The 22,749-nt window shown below is 37.7% G+C and overlaps 1 long non-coding RNA gene across 3 annotated transcripts in view; it reads right to left on the bottom strand.

Annotated features, from left to right (window-relative positions):
• The window catches only part of LOC122236662, an 88,628-nt gene that overhangs the window by 1,851 nt on the left and 64,028 nt on the right, over window positions 1-22,749 (bottom strand). The window contains exon 4 of one of the 3 annotated variants that reach the window (XR_006214816.1): window positions 2,014-2,163. The exons of 1 other annotated variant lie outside the window; for it this stretch is intronic. This is a non-coding gene — a long non-coding RNA (uncharacterized LOC122236662). Of the gene's footprint in view, window positions 1-2,013; window positions 2,164-4,418; window positions 4,494-22,749 lie in introns of those variants that run through there. One more of the 3 variants, XR_006214818.1, reaches the window with a different exon arrangement.

Here is a 22,749-nt window from a genome sequence, read left to right as displayed (position 1 = left end):
CAGTTTCTAGAAGCTGCTTACAGTCCTTGGCTTTGGCCCCCTTCTCCAGCAAAGACATGTTGTGTCCAGTCCTTTTTATTTCACATTAGTCTAACCTCTTCTCCTGCTTCCCTTTTCCACTTAAAAAAAACTCTTTAATTTTTTATTTATTATTTGTGTGTGTGTGTGTGTGTGTGTGTGTGTGAGAGAGAGAGAGAGAGAGAGAGAGAGAGAGAGAGAGAGAGAGAAAATCCCAAGCAGGCTCCACACCCAGCATGAAGCCCAGCAAAGGGTTTGAGCCCATGACCCCAGGATCATGACCTGAGCCAAAATCAAGAGTCAACCCTCAACTGCCTGAGCCACCCAGGTACCCCTCCTTCTTCCACTTAAAAAAAAAAAAACCTTGTGATTACATGGAACTCATCTGGATATGCCAGGATACTTTATTTTAAAGTCAGCCAATTAGCAACATTAATTCCATCTGCAACCATAATTTCCCTCTGTCATGTATCACAACAAATTCACAGATTCAGGAAATTAGAACACGGACACCTTGGGGGAGCCATTATTTTGCCTATAGCAGAGAGTAAATAGGAAGAATACTGAAGAGAGGCCACTATGACTCAGCAAGGACTGGAGCTTCTTTGCACCCCTGCTCCCCTCAGACTATCCATTCTCTTTATAATAATGGGAGAGAAAGTTAAGAAAGGGGAAGGAAATTGAACCCCATCTGGCAAGAAATTATGCTCATAATATACAGTGTGTGGCTCTATGGTGTCTATACAAATTAGAATACAGATGCTCCTTCAGGAAGAAGGATTAGAAAAGGGGCCTCTTAAAGAAAGAGAAAAGGGGCCTTTTCTAAGCAGATAAAGTCCCAAAAGGTTACCCCACCCCCATCTAAGGGAAGATGGTTTCAAAAAGAACCCCTACTCAGGCCGATGCGGTCCTGTGAAAGACCTTGGAGAGAGAGAAGCAGAGAGCCCATATAGCCTCAGCTGGGTTCTTTTGCATGGGGCACAGCCTGACAACAGGGGCACAGTGGCAGGCAGCAGACAGCCTGTATTCTGGGTCATCCTGTGAAAGTTTCTCCTCAGCCGCTGAGACATGCTTCTTCCATGGCCTTCCCCAAACTTTGTAGGGTTTTCTCGAAGGGTTTTGTACCAAGCTCTAGGATAGCCCATAGCATATGTTATCTTGGTTTCTTACATAAATACCTTTCTTCTTGACACAGTGAGTTGTCTGAATACAAAGGACATTTAAAATACTTTTTTTCAATCCCAGCAGAATGTCTATTTATATCATTAGATTTACCACTGGTGGGGTACCTGAGATGATTTCACAGGATATTAAGATAAATTTTAAAACATTGCTAGTTTAGGATTTGAGTCTATATTTATGTGTGTGTGTGTGTGTGTGTGTGTGTGTGTGTGTGTAGCTTCCTGATATTCAAAGTGTGTCCTCAGCTTCACTGGGAGCTCATGAGAAATGCAGAAGTGTGCCCCACCCAGACTTAGTGCACCAGAATCTTTTTTTTTTTTTTTTTTTTGAGAGAGAGACAGACAGACATGCAGACAGACAGTGTTCACATGGGGGAAGGGCAGAGGAAAAGGGAGAGAGAATTTTAAGTAGGCTCCATGCTTAGGTCTGAGCCAGACTTGGGGCTTGATCTCACAACTGTGAGATCATGACCTGAGCCAAAATCAAGAGTCAGATGTTTAATCTTAGTTTTGTCTCCAGGTGACTTGTGCACATAACAAATTTTGAGAAATAGGGATGAAGAATCAAACCCATGATCTGACAGGTAATACCGTGTAGAATGGGGAACATTTTTAAAAAGTGAGTCCATTTAAGCTTCGTTTAAAGAAAAATACCCCATAGGAGTTACCTAATATGGCAAACGGTGAAAGACCTTAAAAAAAAAGACTGAAATGTGGAAAATAATGAACACAAAAATGTGACTAAAAAAATGTGTGTTGAATTTGTTGGATATTTAATTTTCTGTGTCTTTTGGCACCATGTTATTACTCTCACCTAATAGATTGCTACTTTCTTTTTCCTGCCACCTCTATCTTGAGTCTTCTTTCCATTTTCCTTCGTAAGTCAGTAACTTCAAAGCTTTGCCTTATTCATTTCTTCACTTAGTCAACAAATAACTTACTGAGCACTTGTCTGTGCCATATTCTAGGCATTGGTAAACAAAAAATGGTTTAGCATTAGATAGATATTAGAGATATTATATTATCACCATAGATATTATCCCATCATACCTATGATATCTGAAATTCATGTAGGCACCTAGAGTAATTCCTCTATTGCTGACAAATAACAAATGCAAGAACAAAGAATAAACCCAATTATCTCCAGGTTTGACTTAATCACACAAAGCAATGAGCACATGCACACGTTACAATATGTTAGTTATAAATGAAAGTTTACTTATTGCTACTTGGGGGCAATACAGTCTTACTCTTGGAATCCTGGGCATTAATTATTCAACCATACATTTCTTAATCTAACCCTCAGGAAATCAGGAATTTCAGAGGTAAAATGCTTAACCTACAGAGCTTATTATTCTTTTCAGACTTTCAAAATAGTCATACTTCAGGAAGATGCTAATCATGATTCTCTTGTTTACTTATGAGTAAATCTTTTACAGTGTAACATTAGGGATATTGTTCATCTGTATTTTTCTAGTTTAACACTTCCAAGTGCCTAAATGAAGTGATTCATGAATGGCTTAGAGTGTGGTTTTAAGATCAAGAGACATGGGAAATGTGTACCTATAGAGTATCTTTCAATTATAAGAAAACCTTACTTATTTTGGGGTGTCTAAGGTAGCTTAGTTGGTTAAGCATCTGACTTTTGATTTCAGTTCTGGTGATGAATTTGCACAGTTGTGGGATTGAGCCCCACGTGGGGTTCTGTGTTGAGCACTGAGCCTGCTTAAGATTCTTTCTCTCTACCTCTCTCCCACTCTCTCTCTAAAATAAAAAATGTAAAAAAAATTTCAAAAGAAAACCTTATTATTTAAAGATTTAGAGCAAATGAAAATCAATATTTTATTTGTTAGAAAATTGATTCAATAATCCAATGAAGATCTAATATGAATTATTGACCACTGAGGTGGTTTTAGTATCTAAGACATTCAAATGATCACTTCTGTGCATTACTTTGATGTGAGAGCTATGATTTAATGTTTATCAGATGCCTTAAGTGGTTTTTTTGTATCTTCTGATTTAATCCTCACAACTTCCATCTTACGGGAGAGAAAACTGAGGTACAGTTGATTTGAATCCAGGCAATGTGAAGATAAAGTTCAAATTCTAATCCTTTCATTCCTTCCTTGTCATTAACTTTTTTTTTTTTTAAGTTCATGGTGTCTGTGAAGCATGAGTCTCTAATACCAAGGAAAAAAAACTAGCTAGCTTGAAGAAAAAATAAATTGAAATGGAAAGCAATTAATTTCTCTTAATGTGAATGAAGGATGACCTAAATACTTGTGGAGAAGTGATTTCAAGTATGGAAATGTACAGGAAAAAAATCTTCTTTACTAAATAAGCAATTTAGCATTAATCCTCCTGTTTTTTAATCTTTATATTTTACATTTTTCATATTTGCTCTTAAAACTTTCTATTTTCTACCAAACCACAGGTACATCGTTACATATACGTACATTCTCCTTCTCATTGTATGTATGAATATATATTCATACACACACACACACACACATGCCATTATTTATTTATAAAATGACTGAGAATCATTGCCTTGACCCTCTTTACCCCTCTGTAAATCTCTCAGTTCTTTGTTTGGCAAGAAAGTATGATCAGTAGAATGAACCTGCATCTACAACCAAAGAAATCTTTAATTCAAACCCTTGCTTATGACTGGCTGTTTGTGCCTCGGTATCTTCTATTTGTAACATGAGAACCATAGCAGAACCCAACAGAAAGGGCTATTAGGAGGATTAAATGCAATAAGGAATGTCAGTAGTACCTTCCCTCTGGAGGAGCTTTAGGACTTGAGCCTCCAAACTTGTTTCTTGATGTGCTGGTAAAAGATATAGCCTAGATTAGGCTGTGCTGGTTAGATTTCAGCCTTCCTTGTTTCAGTCCATAAGCTAGGACTCAGCATAAACCCCATTCAGTCTAGTCTGCATGTTCTATATCAGCCACAAAATGTCCTCATGCAAAGACAGCTTTCCCTTCAGTGTGTGGTGGCTTTGCAATTGAGAAATACAGAAACAAAGATCTAGTAAAATTAAGTTACTTAAAATAACTGAAGTAATATACACTGGAAGGTATGTGATGACATCATTGTATAATAATATTACTACATATATTAGAAAAACTTTCAAATGCATACATTTTTCTCTGTAGTTATGGTTATTATGGATGCAGTAATTTTTATGTAGTCATGGGACTTACATATGGATTGTTTAGATTTCTTTCTTTTGTATCCTTCAGAAACTTAACCATTTTTTTTGGCATTATAATATTGCTTCAAGAAATCTGAAAAGAGACATTCAAATGTTTCAAATAACTATTCTGCAGACATAAATTTTCTGTATCTAACATGTATTGGTGTATTTATAATTTTAAAAAATCTACATTTTAAAATTACTTTGGTAATGTTTTTGAAATACATTTTATATTACTTTCTGGAATGATTTTAGCCATTGGGTAAAGCCAACAATTAAAAAAAGGATTTGACACCTCAAAAAAAATGAAATACTTTTGGCATGTGAAAAGTCACACCTCAAATTTTAGTTGTTAATAATAACAGGGATAGTTATAGCGGAAAGGGTCGTTACACACTTATAAAGGAAGTTTCACTAAATATAGTCAGCATCAGAAGTGTTGATGGGAAGAGTTGAAAATAAAACCTCAAGACAACTTTTTATTTAAAATTCTACTTTTTTGTGTGTGTTAATGTCATTTGAAGGAAACCTCACACTTTCTTGCAACATAATAAAGAAATAATAATACACATAATAAAGAAATGAGAAAATAATTTTTAAAATGGTGGGTAGCCCAAAGAAGTAGACAGTGTGTCTTTCAACAGGCACATAAATAGTGCATGAGACAGTTTAAGGCTTTCATCTTATTTACCTTGTTGGTCTATTCAGGAGACTTGTCCGACACCAATTTGGTTGCAATACATTTTCTTCCTATAGTTTTAATTAAACTACATAAAAATTGCTTTGTCCTGATAAGTAGTCTGGATTTTCTTCACTGTAACAGGGTCAATATTCTTCTAAATATTATACCATAACATTTTAATTTCTTAAAGGAAACGTGTCCACCTTCAGGTCAAAAAATAGAGAAGAGAAAGGCTGGAAAGATGGTGAAGTAGGAGGACCCTAGGCTACTTCATTACACAGATACAACTAACATCATTGTAACACTCACATCATTGTAAATAACCCAGAAAATGACTCAAAGACTGGCAGAACAAACACCAAAGCTAAAGGTAGAGAAGAAGCAACCCCAAAGAGAGTATGAAGAACAGAGACCAGTAGTGAACTAAATACCCACAGCACTATCTGATGTGGGAGGGGCTTGCACATGTAGACAGAGAGAGAGGCAGACTATTATACCTGGGAGCCCGCATGGAGAACACAAATCCCCATAACATTTGGCTTTGAAAACTAAAGGGACTAGATTTCATGAGTGCTTACAACCAGCAAGACTTAAAACCTGGAATTTTAAAAACCAGTGGGCTATGCTCTGGAAGAGTGGGAGGGTGAGAGGAAATTGAATCCCCACCCTAAAAGAGACAGAACAACAAACAGCCCCTCTGAGATACAGCAGAGAAGCAGCAGTTTGAAAAACACCTGGTACTTCCTGGAGGGAGACTTGTTTACTCACCTCAGAGCACATCATGAAGGGAAAGAGATACCTGGGAGACTTCTTCAGGAGCAGGGGAGCTGGCAGGTGCCATTTCCCTACCCTGCTCCCAACATAAACTCACCGTCACCTGCACAAATCAGCACACCACCACACTCACTACCTAACTTGCTGACAACACCAGCCCTCCTACTTGTGCTTCAGAGATATCCACCCCTTCTAGCCAGGCCAACCTCAGTCCACTACTGCAGTTCCCCGCTCCTAGAGGACTGGCACAACCCTTGTAAAAACACCGTGCCCCACACTGTGCACATTGTGGATCCACTCCCCCCAATATGCTCATGGCCAGAGCCCATCCAAAGTTGTATTATAAGCCTGGCAGTGTGAAAGCAGCCCAGAGAGGGGCCAGCACCACTCCAATGAGACTTCTGTGCCAGGAAGAGGGAAAGATAAGCACACACACCAGTCAGACTGTGGTCCCAGCAGTGAGCTGGGGGCAGGCATCTGGTTGTACTGCAGGACCCACCTACCAATGAAAGCTCAGGGGACAACGCAGGGAAAGTGCCCTGAAGTTTGGTGCTACTACATCTTGCAAATGCGTGGTATGACTCAACTTAAGCCCAGGCGGGTCCAGACTGGCCCACTAGTACCACAGGGACCATACACTGCCACAACAGGCAAAGAGAGCCAGACAATTGGACTGAAGGAAAAAGTGACTCAGCCACAACAGCAAGGTGCAATCAACACACATAGGAGACAACCCTGAAGTGCCAGGTTCTACTGAACAGGGGATATTGCACTGCAAGTAACTACAGAACCTCTGCTTCAAAAAGCCACTACTTTCAAGAGCAGGGCATATAGCTGACTTTCCTAAAACACAGAAGCAGACACAAAGAGACAAAATGAGGAGACAGAGGAACATACCCCAAATGAAAGAACAGTAAAAATCACAGCAAGAGATCTAAGTAAAATGGAGTAAGTAATATGCCTGATAGAGAATTTAAAATAGTGATCATAAAGATACTCATTGGACTGGAGAAAAAAGTGGAGGACATCAGTGAGATCTTCAACAAAGAGATAAAAAAGAATCAATCAAAATGAAGAAAATGATAAATGGAATTAAGAAAATAAAACTATATGAAATAAATAGCACACTAGGGGAAGCAGAGGAACAAATCAGCAACCTGGAGGACAGAGTAATGGAAAGTAATCAAGCTGAGCAGGTAAGAGAGAAAAAAAAATTATGCAAAAGGAGAATAGACACAGGAAACTCAGTGACATCATCAAGCATAATAACATTCACATTATAGGGATCCCAGAGGGAGAAAAGGGGGCAGAAAACTTATTTGAAGAAATAATAGCTGAACATTTCTGGAATCTGGGGAAGGAAACAGACATTCAGACATAGGAGACACAAGGAGCCTCTAAAAAAATCAATCCAAGGAGCGCCACACTAAGACACATAGTAATTGAAATGTCAAAAAGTAGTGATAAAGGGAGAATTTTGAAGGCAGCAGGCAAAAGAGAATTACATACAAGGGAAACCCCATAATGCTATCAGCATATTTTTCAGTCAAATCTTTGCAGGCCAGAAAGCAGTAGCATGATATATTGAAAGTTCTGAAAGGAAAAATTCTACAGTCAAGAATATTCTATCTAGCAAGGCTATCATTCAGAATAAAAGGAGAGATAAAGAGTTTCCCAGAAAAACAAAAGTTAAAGGAATTCATACTGTAAACCAGTCCTACAAGAAATATTAAAAGGGATTCTTTCAGGGGAAAGAAAAGACCATAAGTAAGAGTAAGAAAGTAGGAAGCAGAAAAGCAGTAAAAATAAGTATATCTGTAAATATCAGTCAAGGGACTCACACAATGACACCATATGGGGGCGCCTGGGTGGCTCAGTTGGTTAAGCATCCGGACTTCAGCTCAGCTCAAGATCGCACAGCTCATGGGTTTGAGCCCCACATCAGGCTCTGTGCTGACAGCTCAGAGCCTGGAGCATGCTTCAGATTCTGTGTCTCCCTCTCTCTGCCCCTCCCCACTCATATTCTGTCTCTCTCCATCTCTCAAAAATGAATAAACGTTAAAAAAAAGAATGACACCATATACCTAAAATGTAGGGGACAGAATGGGTTCTGACTTAGTGACCACCAACTTAATATAGACTGTTACATTCAGAAGATGTTATATACAAAAGAAATGGTAACCACAAATCAAAAACCGGCAATATATATGCAAAAAAATAAAGGGAAAGAAATCCAAGTAAATCACTAAAGAAAGACAACTAATTGTGAAAAGAGAGCAAAGGGAGAAAGGAACAGAGGAATTATAACAACCATAAAATGAGTAACAAAAAGGCAATAAATGCATATGTATCAATAATTACTTTGAATGTAAATGCACTAATTGCTCCAACCAAAAGCCACAGGGTGATGGAAAGAATAAAAGAAGAAAATCCATCTATATGCTGTCTACAAGAGATTCATTTCAGACCTAAAGACACCTGCAGAGTGGGGCGCCTGGGTGGCTCAGTCGTTAAATGTCTGAGTCTCGATTTTGGCTCAGGTTATGATCTCACAGTTTGTGAGTTTGAGCCCCACATCCGGATTCCACATTGACAGTGCAGAGCCTGGATGGGATTCTGTCTCTCCCTCTCTCTCTGACCCTGCCCGACCCACACACACATTCTCTCAAAATAAATAAATAGACATTAAAAAAACAAAGATACAAGCAGAGTGAAATTGAAGGGATGGAGAAGTATTTGTCATATGAATGGATGCGAAAAGAAAGCCAGGGTAGCAATACTTATATCAGACAAAAAGGACTTTAAAACAAAGACTGTAACAAGAGACAAAGCACATTATATAATCATAAAGGGAACAATTCAACAAGACGATAGAACAACTGTGAATATTTATTCACCCAACATGGGAGCACCCAAATACACAAAGAAGTTAATAATAAGCATAAAGGAAATAATTGATAGTAATACAATAATAGTAGGGGATTTTAACACCCCACTTACATCAATGGATAGATCATACAAACAGAAAATCAACAAGGAAACAGTGGCTTTGAATGACATATTGGACCAGATGGATTTCACAGATATATTTAGAACATTCCATCCTAAAACAGCATAATACACATTCCTTTCAAGTGCACATGAAACATTCTCCAGAATAGATCACATATTAGGCTACAAAACAAGCCTTAACAAATGCAGAAAGATTGAAGTCATACCATGCATCTTTTCTGCCCACAACACTATGAAACTAAAAATTAACCACAAGAAAAAATCTGGAAAGAGAAAAAATACAGGGGGGTTAAATGACATGCTACTAAATAATGCATGAGTCAACCAAAAAATCAAAGAGGAACTCAAAAAATACATGGAGACAAGTCAAAATGAAAACACAATGGTCCCAAATTTGGGATATAACAAAAGCTGTTCTAAGAAAAGGTATATAGCTAAAAATTGGCCTACTTAAAGAAGCAAAAAAATCTCAAATAAACAACCTAACCTGACACATAAAGGAGCTAAAAAAGAAGAACCATGAAAACTCAAAACAAATAGATGGAGGAAAATCATAGAATAGAGCAGAAATAAAATAGAAACTAAAAAAAAAAAAAAAACCAATAAAACAAATTAATTAAACTGGGTAGGAGATGATTCTTTGTGAAGACCAACAGAATTGATGAACCTTTAGCCAGATTCATAAAAAGAGAAAGTGAGATGAGATGAGAGAGAGAGAGAGGACTCAAACAAAATCAGAAATGAAAGTGGGGAAACTGACACTACAGAATACAAAGGATTCAAAGAGAATGTTATGGAAAACTATATGCCACCAAATTGGACAACCTAGAAGAAATGGACAAATTCCTAGAAACACAGAACCTCCCAAAAGTGAATAAGAAATAGAAAATTTGAAAAGACAGATTACCAACAATCAAATTGAATTAGTAATCAAAAAAATTCCAAATAAACAAAAGTCCAGGACCATACAGCTTCACAGATGAATCCCACCAAACATTTAAAGATGACTTAATACCTATTTTTCTCAAAATATTCCAAAAAATAAGAGGAAGAAAAGCTTCCAAATTCATTCTATGAGGCCAGCATTACCCTGATACCAAAAGCAGATAATGACACCACAAAACAAGAGAACTACAGGCCAAAATCTCTGATGAACATGGATGCAAAAAGCCTTAATAAAAATACTAGCACACCAAATCCAACAATGCATGAAAAAAAAATCATTCACCACAATCAAGTGGGATTTACTCCTCAGCTGCAAGGGTGGTTCAGTATTTGCAAATCAACCGACATGATACTTCACATCAGTGAGAGAAAGGATAAAAACTGTAAGATCATTTCAATAGACAAAATGAAAAAGTATCTGAAAAGTACAGAATCCATTCATGATAGAAACCCTCAACAAAGTAGGTTTAGAGGGAACACCCCTCCACATAGTAAAGGCCATATACAAAAAACTCACAGCTAACATCATCCTCAATGGGGAAAAACTGACAGCTTTTCCTCCACACAGTCAAGAAAAAGACAGGGATGTCCACTCTCACCACTTTTATTCACCATAGCACTGGAACTCCTAGCCACAGCAATCAGATAACAAAAAGAAACAAAAGACATCCAATTCAGAAAGGAATAAGTAAAACTTTCATTATTTGCAGATGAGATGATACTCTATATAGAAAACTGGAAGATTCTGCCAAAAAACTACTAGAATTGATAAACAAATTCAGTAAGGTCACAGGATACAAAATCAACATACAAAAAAATACTGCATCTCTATATGCCAATAATGAAGCAGCATAAAGAGAAATTAAGAAATCAATCATTTTTATAATTGCAACAAAATAATACCTACTTATAAATTTAACTAAGAAGGTGATATAAAACACTTATGAAAGAAATTGAAAAAAAAAACACAAAAAATGGAAAGACATTCCATGCTCATGGGGAAGAACAAATATTGTTAAAATGTCTATAGTACCCAAAACAATCTACAGATTTAATGCAATCTTTATCAAAATACCAACAGCATTTTTCACAGAACTAGAACAAACAATCCTAAAATTTGTATGGAACCACAAAAGACCCTGAACAGTCAAAGCAATCTTGAAAAAGAGAAACAAACCTGGAGGTAGCATAATTCTAGATTTCAAGTTATACTACATAGCTGTAATAATCAAAACAGTACGATGGGGTGCCTGGGTGGCTCAGTCCATTAGTTGTCTGACTCTTGATTTAGGATCAGGTCATGATGTCATGGCTCATGAGAGCAAGCCCCACATTGGTCTCTGTGCTGGTAGCATGGAGCCTGCTCAGGATTCTCTTTCTCCCTCTCTCTCTGCCCCTCCTCCCTCTCAAAATAAACAAATAAACATTAAAACAAAACAAAACAGTATTGTATTGGCACAAAAACAGACACATAAACCAAGAGAACAGAATAGAGAGCCCAGAAATAAACCCATGGTTATATGGTAAATTAATTTTTGACAAAGAAAGAAAGGATATGCAGTGGGGAAAAGACAGTCTCTTCAACAAATGATGTTGACAAAACTGGACAGATACATGCAAAAGAATGAAACTGGATCACTTTCTAACAGTACACACAAAAATAAACTCAAAATGGATTAAGGACCTAAATGTGAGACCTGAAACCATAAAAATTCTAGAAGAGAGCACAGGCAGTAATTTCTCCAACATTGGCCATAACAGCATTTTTTTAGTTATGTCTGCTGAGGCAAAGGGAACAAAAGCAAAAACAAACTTTTAGGACTAAATAAAAAAAATGCTTCTGCACAGTGAATGAAACTATCAACAAAACTAAAAGAAATCCTACTGAATTGGAGAAGTATTTGCAAAGGATATATCTGATAAAAGGTTAGTATACAAAACCTCTAAAGAATTGCTACAATTCAACACCAACCCTCTCCCAGTAATCCAATTTAAAAATGTAATAGACATTTTTCCAAAAAAGACATACAGATGGCCAACAGACACATGAAAAGATGCTCAACATCACTCATCATCAGGGAAATGCAAATCTAAACTACAATGAGCTATTACCTGAAACCTGTCAGAATGTTAAAATAAAAAACACAAGAAACAACAGGTGTTGGCAAGAATGTGGAGAAAAAGGAACCCTTATGCACTGTTGGTGGAAATGCAAACTGGGGCAGACACTCTGGAAAATGGGACAGAGGTTCCTTAAAATTTAAAAATAGAACTTCCATATGATGCAGTAATGGCACTACTTTGTATTTACCCCCAAAATATGAAAACACTAATTCAAAAGGATATATGCACTGCTATGTTTATTGCAGCATTATTTACAATAGCCAAATTATGGAAACAGCCCACGTGTCCATCCATAGATGAATGGGTAAAGAAGTGGTGTGTGCGTGTGTGTTTGTGTGTGTGCATGCGAATGGAATATTATTCAGCCATAAAAAAGAATGAAATCTTCCCATTTGCAACAACATGGATGGATCTAAATAGTGTAAGACTAAGTGAAATAAGTCAGAGAAAGACAATCCATAGGATTTCATGTATATGTATAATTTAAGAAACACAAAAATGAACAAAGCTTAAAAGAGAGACAAATCAAGAAACAGACACTTAACTAATGAGAAAACAATGATGGTTATCAGAAGAGAGGTGGTTGAGGGGGATGGGTTAAATATGTTATGGGAATTAAAGAATACTCTTACCATTATGAATAATGGGCAGTGTATAGAGTCAGTGAATCACGATACTGTACACCAAAAACTAATTTGACACTGTATGTTAACTATACTGAAATTAAAATAAAAAAAACAGTAGAAGAAAGAATTTTGGTTTCCTTATTAAAATGATAGCCTTGCAAACCAGGTGAGTTTCATAAAAGTGATTTTTTAATTTATTTATATCTTCTGTAACCATAAGAGGAAATAAACCTGGAGGCTCCAACTCAGGATTTTTCCAAAGAAAAGATCATCGTTCCAGTATAAAGACATGAAATTCTATCTTCACATTCTTTAAAACTCATAGAACTCAGATAACTGCGTTTTCATTGTGCTATATAGAATAGCAATATTTTCATAATTGCATTTGAATCATTAAAAGAAAGTTAAATTGTTTTCAATATAAATTGATTACATTCATTTTGTCAGGTTTGTGCTCTGAGGAATCTGGATTCAATCCTAGAGCAGCTGCATTCTAGATATGAGACATTGGGCAAGTCACTTAGTTTTTTCAGTTGATAGAAAGATAAAATGATGTTATATATTTAAGTCCTACAGCATTATGTCCCATAGAAAGCATTCATTAAATGTAACCCAAGTTACAGATCTATAGTAATGATTTAAGTGGCCAAAATATCAAATTAACTAAAAACATCCCCTGCTCTGGTATTCTGGACATATCACCATTCTCTAAAATGTCCATAGTCTACTCCAATTTGCATGAACTAAGAACACCAATAATCTGATTGATGGTAATAATAGAATTAACATTTTAGACTATCAATTATTTGGATTTTATACATTTATTTGAAATATATTTAATAAACCTCTTCTATATACCAGCCAATGGTCTGGACAGTGGATAAACAATGGTAAACAGTCCTTGCCTGTATGAAGCTTACAGTCTAGAAGGCAGAGACACCGGAGTGAATATGTAAAGAAACAATTCACCAAGATAACTTCAAAATGGTAATACCCAAAAGAAAATCAACAAAGGTCATCCATTGAGTGATTAGGGGTCAGATCTAGCTTGGATTGGGAGCCAAGAAAATCCAGGATGAGGAACTGACATCTGAGCTGACAACTAAAGTACAAGAAGAAGCCAGAGAGGCAAAGGTCTCAGGTCTCAGTGTCCCTAGCTGCATCCCCAAGCGAGCAGCAAATGCAAAGGCTGTAAAGGAGGAAGAAGCTTGCTTATTTGCAGAACAGAAAGAAAGCTGACAGGGGTTAATAAAGTACAGTAAGTGAAAGGAAAGTGGGAGAAGAGGTCCAGGTCATGCAAAGCATTGGTCATGTAAGAGTTTTGGAGTTCTTAAGCAGGCAAAGGAGACATCTGACTTGTGATTTAAAGATCACTGTAGCTGCTGTGTGAGCAATGGCTGCTGGGAGATGAGAGCCCAAAGAGTACATGGAATAGGAAGTTATCTTAATTCAGAAGACATGATGTGGCTTGGATTGAGGTGGTAGCCCTGGAGATAGAAAGACTGGATGTCCTATAATGTGTATGTTCCAAAAGGGCATATATAGAAGTAGATTGGTAAGACTTTTTGATATGATGAGAGATGAGAACAGAATATAGGAAAACTGTAAGGTTTTTGGCTTCAGAAATTGGGTAGTTTGTGATACCATTTACTGAGATGAGGAAATATAAGGAGGAAGAATTTTATGCAATGAGGCCAGTTTTCAAAGCCACATGGCCAACCTCAACTGTGGATGTGTTCTTTTTCTCCAAATAAGATGTGATTACTTGGAAACTGAGAAAACTTGGCACTTCCCTCATCCTTCTAAAATAACATTCACTTTCTAGCCCATGCCTAAAGCTCTATGCAAAAACTAGAATATTAATGCTTAACCTATGTCCACAAACCCTTATTTGCAATTCTGAGTTCCATTAGCTTGGAAAACTGAAAGATTTGTGTAATTCTCTTGGTGGCAAAATTTACCTGCCCCTGTCTCATTTGGTGGCCAAATCCAGCCTGAATTTACATGAGGCCATTTATAGTCCTTATCCCTATTACAATTCATCCATCTTATTGCAAAAGTATTAACAACTTTGATTACAGTATCCCACTCTAGAATCTATTGGTGTTATATAGGATATGGTACATGTGTGATACTATATAAAATTAAAAGAAAATTAAGCATTCTGAAACATTTCTGTCTCAAGGTCTTAGAGAAGGGATTATAGAGCTTGTACTCTTAAACTATAAACTAGACAGTACTTTATTATGTGTTTTACTACTTGGTTAAAAAAATGTTAGATCCTTTTCTGAGAGAAGAAGGGTTTACAAAGTAGACTCTGAGAAAGCAACCTATTGACATTACAATTTCTTAGATTCAAGCATGGAGGGCAATGTAGGGGCCTCCAACATAATGAATTTGAGGGCAGGAAGGCTGGCATTTTTATGCAAGGAAAAGTCACACAGGCAGGTTAACAACAGATATTTCACTCTAATGACCAAAAAAAAAAAAAAATGGTGTCAAAACTCCTAATTATTCAGGAGTTAACATAACATGGAACAGCTCACACACTTAATTTCATTGATTCTAAGCTGCACAATTTCTACCTGCCTAACTTTTCTGAAATTGGGATATGTCTTACAATTAATGGAATCTTAAAATGAACTCTGACTGGGTGGAAATGATGATGTGTTATTGCTTGAGCATATCCAACCTTGGCTGTTATTTTTGCCTGCATGGTGGGAAAGGTAAAACTTTCTGTGTCTCAATCATAAACTATCTAAGGACCTTAATAGGATCATGTCTTTGTTGATTTAGGCTGCTAAAACAAAAATACCATATACTGGGTGACTTATATATAACAGAAATTTATTTATCACAGTTCTTTCTGGAGGTTGGGAAATCTAAGATCAAGGCACAGGTAGTTTTAGTGTCTGGTTCACAGAATGGCTATCTTGTAGCTGTGTCTTCACATGATGGAAGAGGCAAAGGAGCTCTCTAGGGGGTGTTTTCATAGGGGCACCAGTTCTTTTCAAAAGGGCTCCATCCTCATAACCTTATAGTCTCCCTAAGGCCCCACTTCTAAATACCATCACAGTAGGGATTAGGGCTTGACATATGAATTCTGAAGATATGTAAACATTTAGACTATAGTAGAAGGTTTTGAGTGTTACCTGAAGTCCTCCATTGTCAGCATCAGTTAATATCAAGAAAGCACCAGCATCAAAACTTACAAAATGTCAGAAGCTTGGAACAAGACCCCAAAGACAATATTGAGGCAGATTTTAGTAGCATCACCAGTGCTCTCTATGGCATAGATGGTGATATTTTATGGGAAAACAGAGGTATCAAAACTTTGTTTGAAGTTTTCCCAAAAAATAAAATCTTATGAAGATTTGTAATTCTTCCACCAATTTTTATTTTCCTTTTATTATATGCAGATATAAATCCGTTTTTCAACAAATATGAAATAATTCTAAATTATGAGAAAACACTGTGTCATTTTAATTGGTTGATTTTTAAAAATTAACTCTACATAAACCAATGGTGCATCTTATTTAATGTCTTATATTTGATGAAATACCATTCCCCTTTATAGACAGAGGCTCAAAGGACATGGCGGTGGGGATGGTGACTATGTAGAAGTGAAGATTCCAATCTCAGGTTATTATTCTTCAAGTTGGCTTTTTTTTCTTTTTCTGAGCCCAGGTTCATCTCTTACTTTCCCTCTGGCCTTTTTCTGGTACTCTGCTACTAATGCTTAAATGGAGCATCCACTTCATTAATTTACAGCATTTCTAGCACATAAACCTTCAAATACAGGTCAAAGACTGGACTTTGGCCACAACCAAATTAAGTGGATGTTTTCCAGTGATAGCATCTGCATAGAAACGTTAGGCTTTATTTCTTGTAAGTCTTGCCTAATGCAAGACAAACTTTGGATTTATATTCCTTGAGTCTTATGTAGCCTATAAGGTTTTTCCTTTGTCACTCTGTGTTAAGAGTATGAGACCATTTGTAAAGGTTTTTGATGTGTAAAATTGTACACCTATAAGTTACAATAACTGCACACTGCCAAAGGAATTTTTTTGAACTTTCGTCTTTTAGCCATAGAACATTAAGTAGCACAATCCATTTTATATTTAATTTTATTTGAATGTCATAGTAACTAGGACATTAGTTTTGAGATTCTTTTAATTTTACTTGTATAATTTGACTAAAGCTGTACTCCATTAATGTCAGTTAAAATGTGCTAACAAGATTAAAAGAAACACAGATCTTAACTCAAAAAGCACTGGAAAGTAAATATCTTTGTGGATGTTTTCTGTAAATATTTTTTGAAATGGCTGTAAGGCATATTTTCTAAGTAAAGCATCTATAGTCTAACTGTTAAATGAATAAGTTAAGGGACAAACTGCTTGGGTGTGAATTACAACTCTGTGTTTAGTTGATTAACCTTAGGCAAGTTACTTATTTTCAATGTTCCAGAGTTTTCTCATTCATAAAGTAGAGGACGCTAAAATTGTATAACTATCTTATACAATTGTTGGACAATCAAGTTCAATTCATACATGTAAGCCACTTAGAACAGCACCTATTACAGAATTAATAATAGATGTTTATCATTGCTGTTAATTTTTAAAATCTCTTTTATCTCTCTCTCTCCCTGAAGTCCCAATCATATTGGTAGTTATTTCTCAAATTTATTTCCCTGTTATCTCTCAAACTCTAGCCTGCTACATTCCACACGTTCTTCCAGATCACTTCTTTTCTTACCTTTTTACCAAATGGAGCTCTGTTCTTTCTTGAAGAAACTAATTTAGATTTTGTAGGCACCATTCTCCACCCATTATCTCATCCCAGTAAAAGTCTAGAGTCCAGTAAAAGTCTTGAGCAGATAAATAAAGTATGTTTGTGAGAAACACCCATGATTGGTACAGGACTACTGAAGTTAGGAAGAGAGAGACTGTTATTTCCAATATTTAATTTTGTGTCCATTTCAGTATGTTCCTGTGGGAATTTTCTCAATTCTATTTGTAAAAGTTACATACCTGGAGAGAGGAAAAAAGATGGCAGCGTAGGAGGACTCTGGGCTCACTTCGTCCTGCTGATTGCTTAGATTCCACACACATCAGCCTAAATAACCCCAAAACTGCCGGAAGACTAGCAGAATGGACTCTCTGGAGCCAAGCATAGACAAGAGGCCCAAAGAAGAGGGTAGGAAGGGCAGAGAGGTGCACACTACACGGATTGGCAGGAGGGAGCCAGGGCAGTGGAGGGGCAGCCCTCCAGGCAAGGCAGAGCCCCCAAAGTCTGGCTTGCAAAAGTGGAGGGGCCGGACTCTATGAGTTCTGACAGCCAGCGGGACTTAACATCTGGAAAGTTAAAAGTCAACAGCTCTGCTCTTGGAGAAAGGGGAGGGCGAGAGGACACCTGGAGGGAGAGTTGTTGAGCCCCAGAAGGACAGAGCTCGATGGGGGAACAAAGGCAAGCACCATTTCCCTCACCCATCCCCCAGCCAAAATTCCAAAGGGAACCAGTTCCTATCACTGAACTTGCTTGTACCTCACAAACGCCCAACCCTGTGCTCCTGTGGATCCATCCCTCGGACGGGCCTGCCTCCCTCCAGATGCTGTAGGGCCCCTCCCACAGGGGACCACCTACAGCAAAGCTAGCTAACCCTGCCCCTCCCACCCCTATGCACCGATCCACCCCAGCTAATATGCCCTTGGCCAGGTCCCATCGAAGCAGCACCACAAGCCTGGCTGTGTGCAAGCAGCCCAGACAGGGGCCACACCACTCCACAGTGAGTCCTGCCCCTGGGAGAGGGGAAGATAAGGTACACACCAGTCTGACTGCGGCCCCAGCGGTGGGCTGGAGGCAGACATCGGGTCTGACTGCAGCCCTACCCACCAACACAAGTTTCTTTGGACAGCACAGGGGAAGTGCCCTGTAGTTTGGAGCTACTGCAGACCCTACCCAAAATGACGAAACGGAAGAATTCTCCTCAAAAGAAACTCCAGGAAGTAGCGACAGCTAACAAATTGATCAAAACTGATTTAAGCAATACAACAGAACAAGAATTTAGAATAATAGTCATAAAATTAATTGCTGGGCTTGAAAAAAGCATAGAGGACAGCAGAGAATCTATTGCTATAGAGATCAAGGGACTAAAAAATAGTCATGAGGAATTAAAAGATGCTATAAATGAGGTGTAAAATCAAATGGAGGTGGCCATAGCACGGATTGAAGATGCAGAGGAGAGAACAGGTGAATTAAAGGATAAAATTATGGAAAAAGGGGAAGCTGAGAAAAAGAAAAATAATAAAAATCCAGGAGTATGAGGGGAGAATTAGAGAACTAACTGATGAAATCAAACGGAACAATATCTGAATCATAGGAAGTCCAGAAGAAGAGAGAGAAAGGGGCTGAAGGTGTACTTGAACAAATCATAGCTGAGAACTTCCTGGATCTAGGAAAGGAAAAAGGCATTGAAATCTAAGAGGTACAGAGAACTCCCTTCAGACGTAACTTGAATTGCTCTTCTGCACAACATATCATAGTGAAACTGGCAAAATACAAGGATAACGAGAGAATTCTGAAAGCAGTTAGGGATAAATAGGCCCTAACATACAAAGGTAGATACATAAGGGTAGTAGCAGACCTATCTACTGAAACTTGGCAGGCCAAAAAGGAATGGCAGGAAATCTTCAATGTGATGAACAGAAAAAATATGCAGCCAAGAATCTTTAACCCAGCATCTGTCATTCAGAATAGAAGAAGAGAAAAAGGTTTTCCCAAACAAACAAAAACTGAAGGAATTCTTCACCACTAAACCAGCCCTACAAGAGATTCTAAGGTGGACTCTGAGTGAAATGTTGCAAGGACCACAAAGTACCAGAGACACCACTACAAGCATGAAATCTACAGATATCACAATGACTCTAAACCCATATCTTTCAGTAATAACACTGAATGTAAATGGACTAAATGCTCTAACCAAAAGACATAGGGTATCAGAATGGAAGGTGCCTGGGTGGCTCAGTCGGTTAAGTGGCTGACTTCAGCTCAGGTCACGGTCTCATGGTTTGTGGGTTCGAGCCCCGCATCGGGCTCTGCTGAGAGTTGAGAGCCTGGAGCCTCCTTCAGATTCTGTGTCACCCTCTCTCTCTGCCCCTCCCCAGCTCGTACTCTGTCTCTGTCTTTCTCAAAAATAAAGTAAAAAATGTTAAAAAAAAAAAAAAAGAATGGATAAAAAAACAAGACCCATCTATTTGCTGTCTACAAGAGACTCATTTTACACCTGAGGACACCTTCACATTGAAAGTGAGGGGATGGAGAACTATCTATCATGCTACTGGAAGTCAAAAGAAAGGTGGAGTAGCCATACTTATATCAGACAAACTACTTTAATGTTTTTTTTTTTAATTTCATTTTTGAGAGAGACAGAGACAGAATGCAAGTGGATTAGGGGCAGAGAGAGAGGGAGACACAGAATCTGAAGCAGTCTCCAGGCTCTGAGCTGTCAGCACAGAGCCCGATGAGGGGCTCAAACTCACGAGCTGTGAGATCATGACCTGAACTGAAGTCGGCCACTCAACCGAGTCACCCAGAAGCCCCAGACAAACTAGACTTTAAATTAAAGGCTGTAACAAGAGATGAAGAAGGGCATTATATAATAATTACAGAGTCTATCCATCAGGAAGAGCCAACAATTATAAATGTCTATGCACTGAATTCGAAAGCACCCAAATATATAAAATAATCACAAACATAAGCAATCTTATTGATAAGAATGTGGTAATTTCAGGGGACTTTAATACTCCACTTACAACAATGGATAGATCATCTAGACACATGGTCAATAAAGAAACAAGGGCCCTGAATGATACATTGGATCAGATGGACTTGAGAGATATATTTAGAACTCTGCATCCCAAAGCAATGGCATATACTTTCTTCTTGAGTGCACATGGAACATTCTCCAAGATAGATCGCATACTGGGTCACAAAACAGCCCTTCATAAATGTAAAAGAATGGAGATCATACCATGCACCATGAAATTAACCACAGGAGAAAGTCTGGAAAACCTCCAAAAGCATGGAGGTTAAAGAACATCCTACTAAAGAATGAATGGGTCAACCAAGCAATTAGAGAAGAAATTAAAAAAATAATATGGAAAAAAATGAAAATATAACAATCCAAACGCTTGGAATGCAACGAACTCAGTCCTAAGAGGAAAATACATTGCAATCCAGGCCTATCTCAAGAAACAAGAAAAATCCCAAATACAAAATCTAACAGCACACCTAAAGGAAATAGAAGCAGAACAGCAAAGACACCCCAAACCCAGCAGAAGAAGAGAAATAATAAAGATCAGAGCAGAAATAAACAATATCAAATCTAAAAAAACTGTAGAGCAGATCAATGAAACCAAGAGTTGGTTTTTTGAAAAAATAAAATTGATAAACCTCTAGCCAGGCTTCTCAAAAAGAAAAGGGAGAGGACCCAAATAGATAAAATCATTAATGAAAATGGAATTATTACAACCAATCCCTCAGAAATACAAGCAATTATCAGGGAATACTATGAAAAATTATATACCAACAAACTGGACAACCTGGAAGAAGGGACAAATTCCTAAACACCCACACACTTCCCAAACTCAAACTGGAAGAAATAGAAAATTTGAACAGACCCATAACTGGTGAAGAAATTGAATCAGTTATCAAAAGTCTCCCAACAAATAAGAGTCCAGGACCAGACAGCTTCCCTGGGGAATTCTACCAGACATTTAAAGCAGAGATCACACCTATCCTGCTCAAGCTGTTCCAAAAAATAGAAAGGGAAGGAAAACTTCCATACTCATTCTATGAAGCCAGCATTACTTTGATTCCCAAACCAGACAGAGACCCAGCAAAAAAGAGAACTACAGGCCAATATCCCTGATGAATATGGATGCAAAAATTCTCAACAAGATACTAGCAAATTGAATTCAACAGCATATAAAAAGAATTATTCACTATGATCAAGTGGGATTCATTCCTGGGCTGCAGGGCTGGTTCAATATTCACAAATCAATGTGATACATCACATTAATAAAAGAAAAGATAAGAACCATATGATCCTGTCAATCAATGCAGAAGAATCATTTGACAAAATTCAGCATCCTTTCTTAATAAAGACCCTCAAGAAAGTTGGGATAGAAAGAACATACTTAAACATTATAAAAGCCATTTATGAAAAGCCCGCAGATAATATCATCCTCCATGGGGAAAAACTGAGAGCTTTCCCCCTGAGATCAGGAACACGACAGGGATGTCCACTCTCACTGCTGTTGTTTAACATATTAGAAATTCTAGCATCAGCAATCAGACAACAAAGGCATCAAAATTGGCACAGATGAAGCAACAGAAAGATAAATAAAGAAACTGATCCCATTCACAATCGCACCAAGAATCATAAAATACCTAGAAATAAACCTAACCAAAGATGTAAAAGGTCTGTATCCTGAAAACTATAGTAAGCTTATGAAGGAAATTGAAAAAGATACAAAGAAATGGAAAAACATTCCATGTTCATGGATTGGAAGAATAAATATTGTTAAAATGTCAATACCACCCAAAGCAATCTACACATTCAATGCAATCCCAATCACAATTGCACCAGCATTCTTCTCCAAGCTAGAACAAGCAATCCTAAAATTTGTATAGAACCACAAAAGACCCCAAATAGCCAAAGTAATATTGAAGAAGACCAAAGCAGGAGGCATCACAATCCCAGACTTTAGCCTCTACTACAAAACTGTCATCATCAAGACAGCATGGTATTGGCACAAAAACAGACACATAGACCAATGGAATAGAATAGAGACTCTGGAATTGGACCCACAAAGTATGGCCAACTAATCTTTGACAAAGCAGGAAAGAATATCCAATGGAATAAAGACAGTCTCTTTTTTTTTTTATTTTTTTTTAACGTTTATTCATTTGTGAGACAGAGAGAGACAGAGCATGAATGGGGGAGGGTCAGAGAGAGAGGGAGACACAGAATCTGAAACAGGCTCCAGGCTCTGAGCAGTCAGCACAGAGCCCGACGGGGGGGCTCGAACTCACAGACCGTGAGATCGTGACCTGAGCCAAAGTCGGCTGCTTAACCGACTGAGCCACCCAGGCGCCCCGAGACAGTCTCTTTAACAAATGGT

This window comes from Panthera tigris, chromosome A1 (assembly GCF_018350195.1).
Source record: "Panthera tigris isolate Pti1 chromosome A1, P.tigris_Pti1_mat1.1, whole genome shotgun sequence".
Taxonomy (NCBI): domain Eukaryota; kingdom Metazoa; phylum Chordata; class Mammalia; order Carnivora; family Felidae; genus Panthera; species Panthera tigris.
Note: the sequence above shows the minus strand (reverse complement) of the source record. Positions and strands in the feature narration are given on the sequence as shown.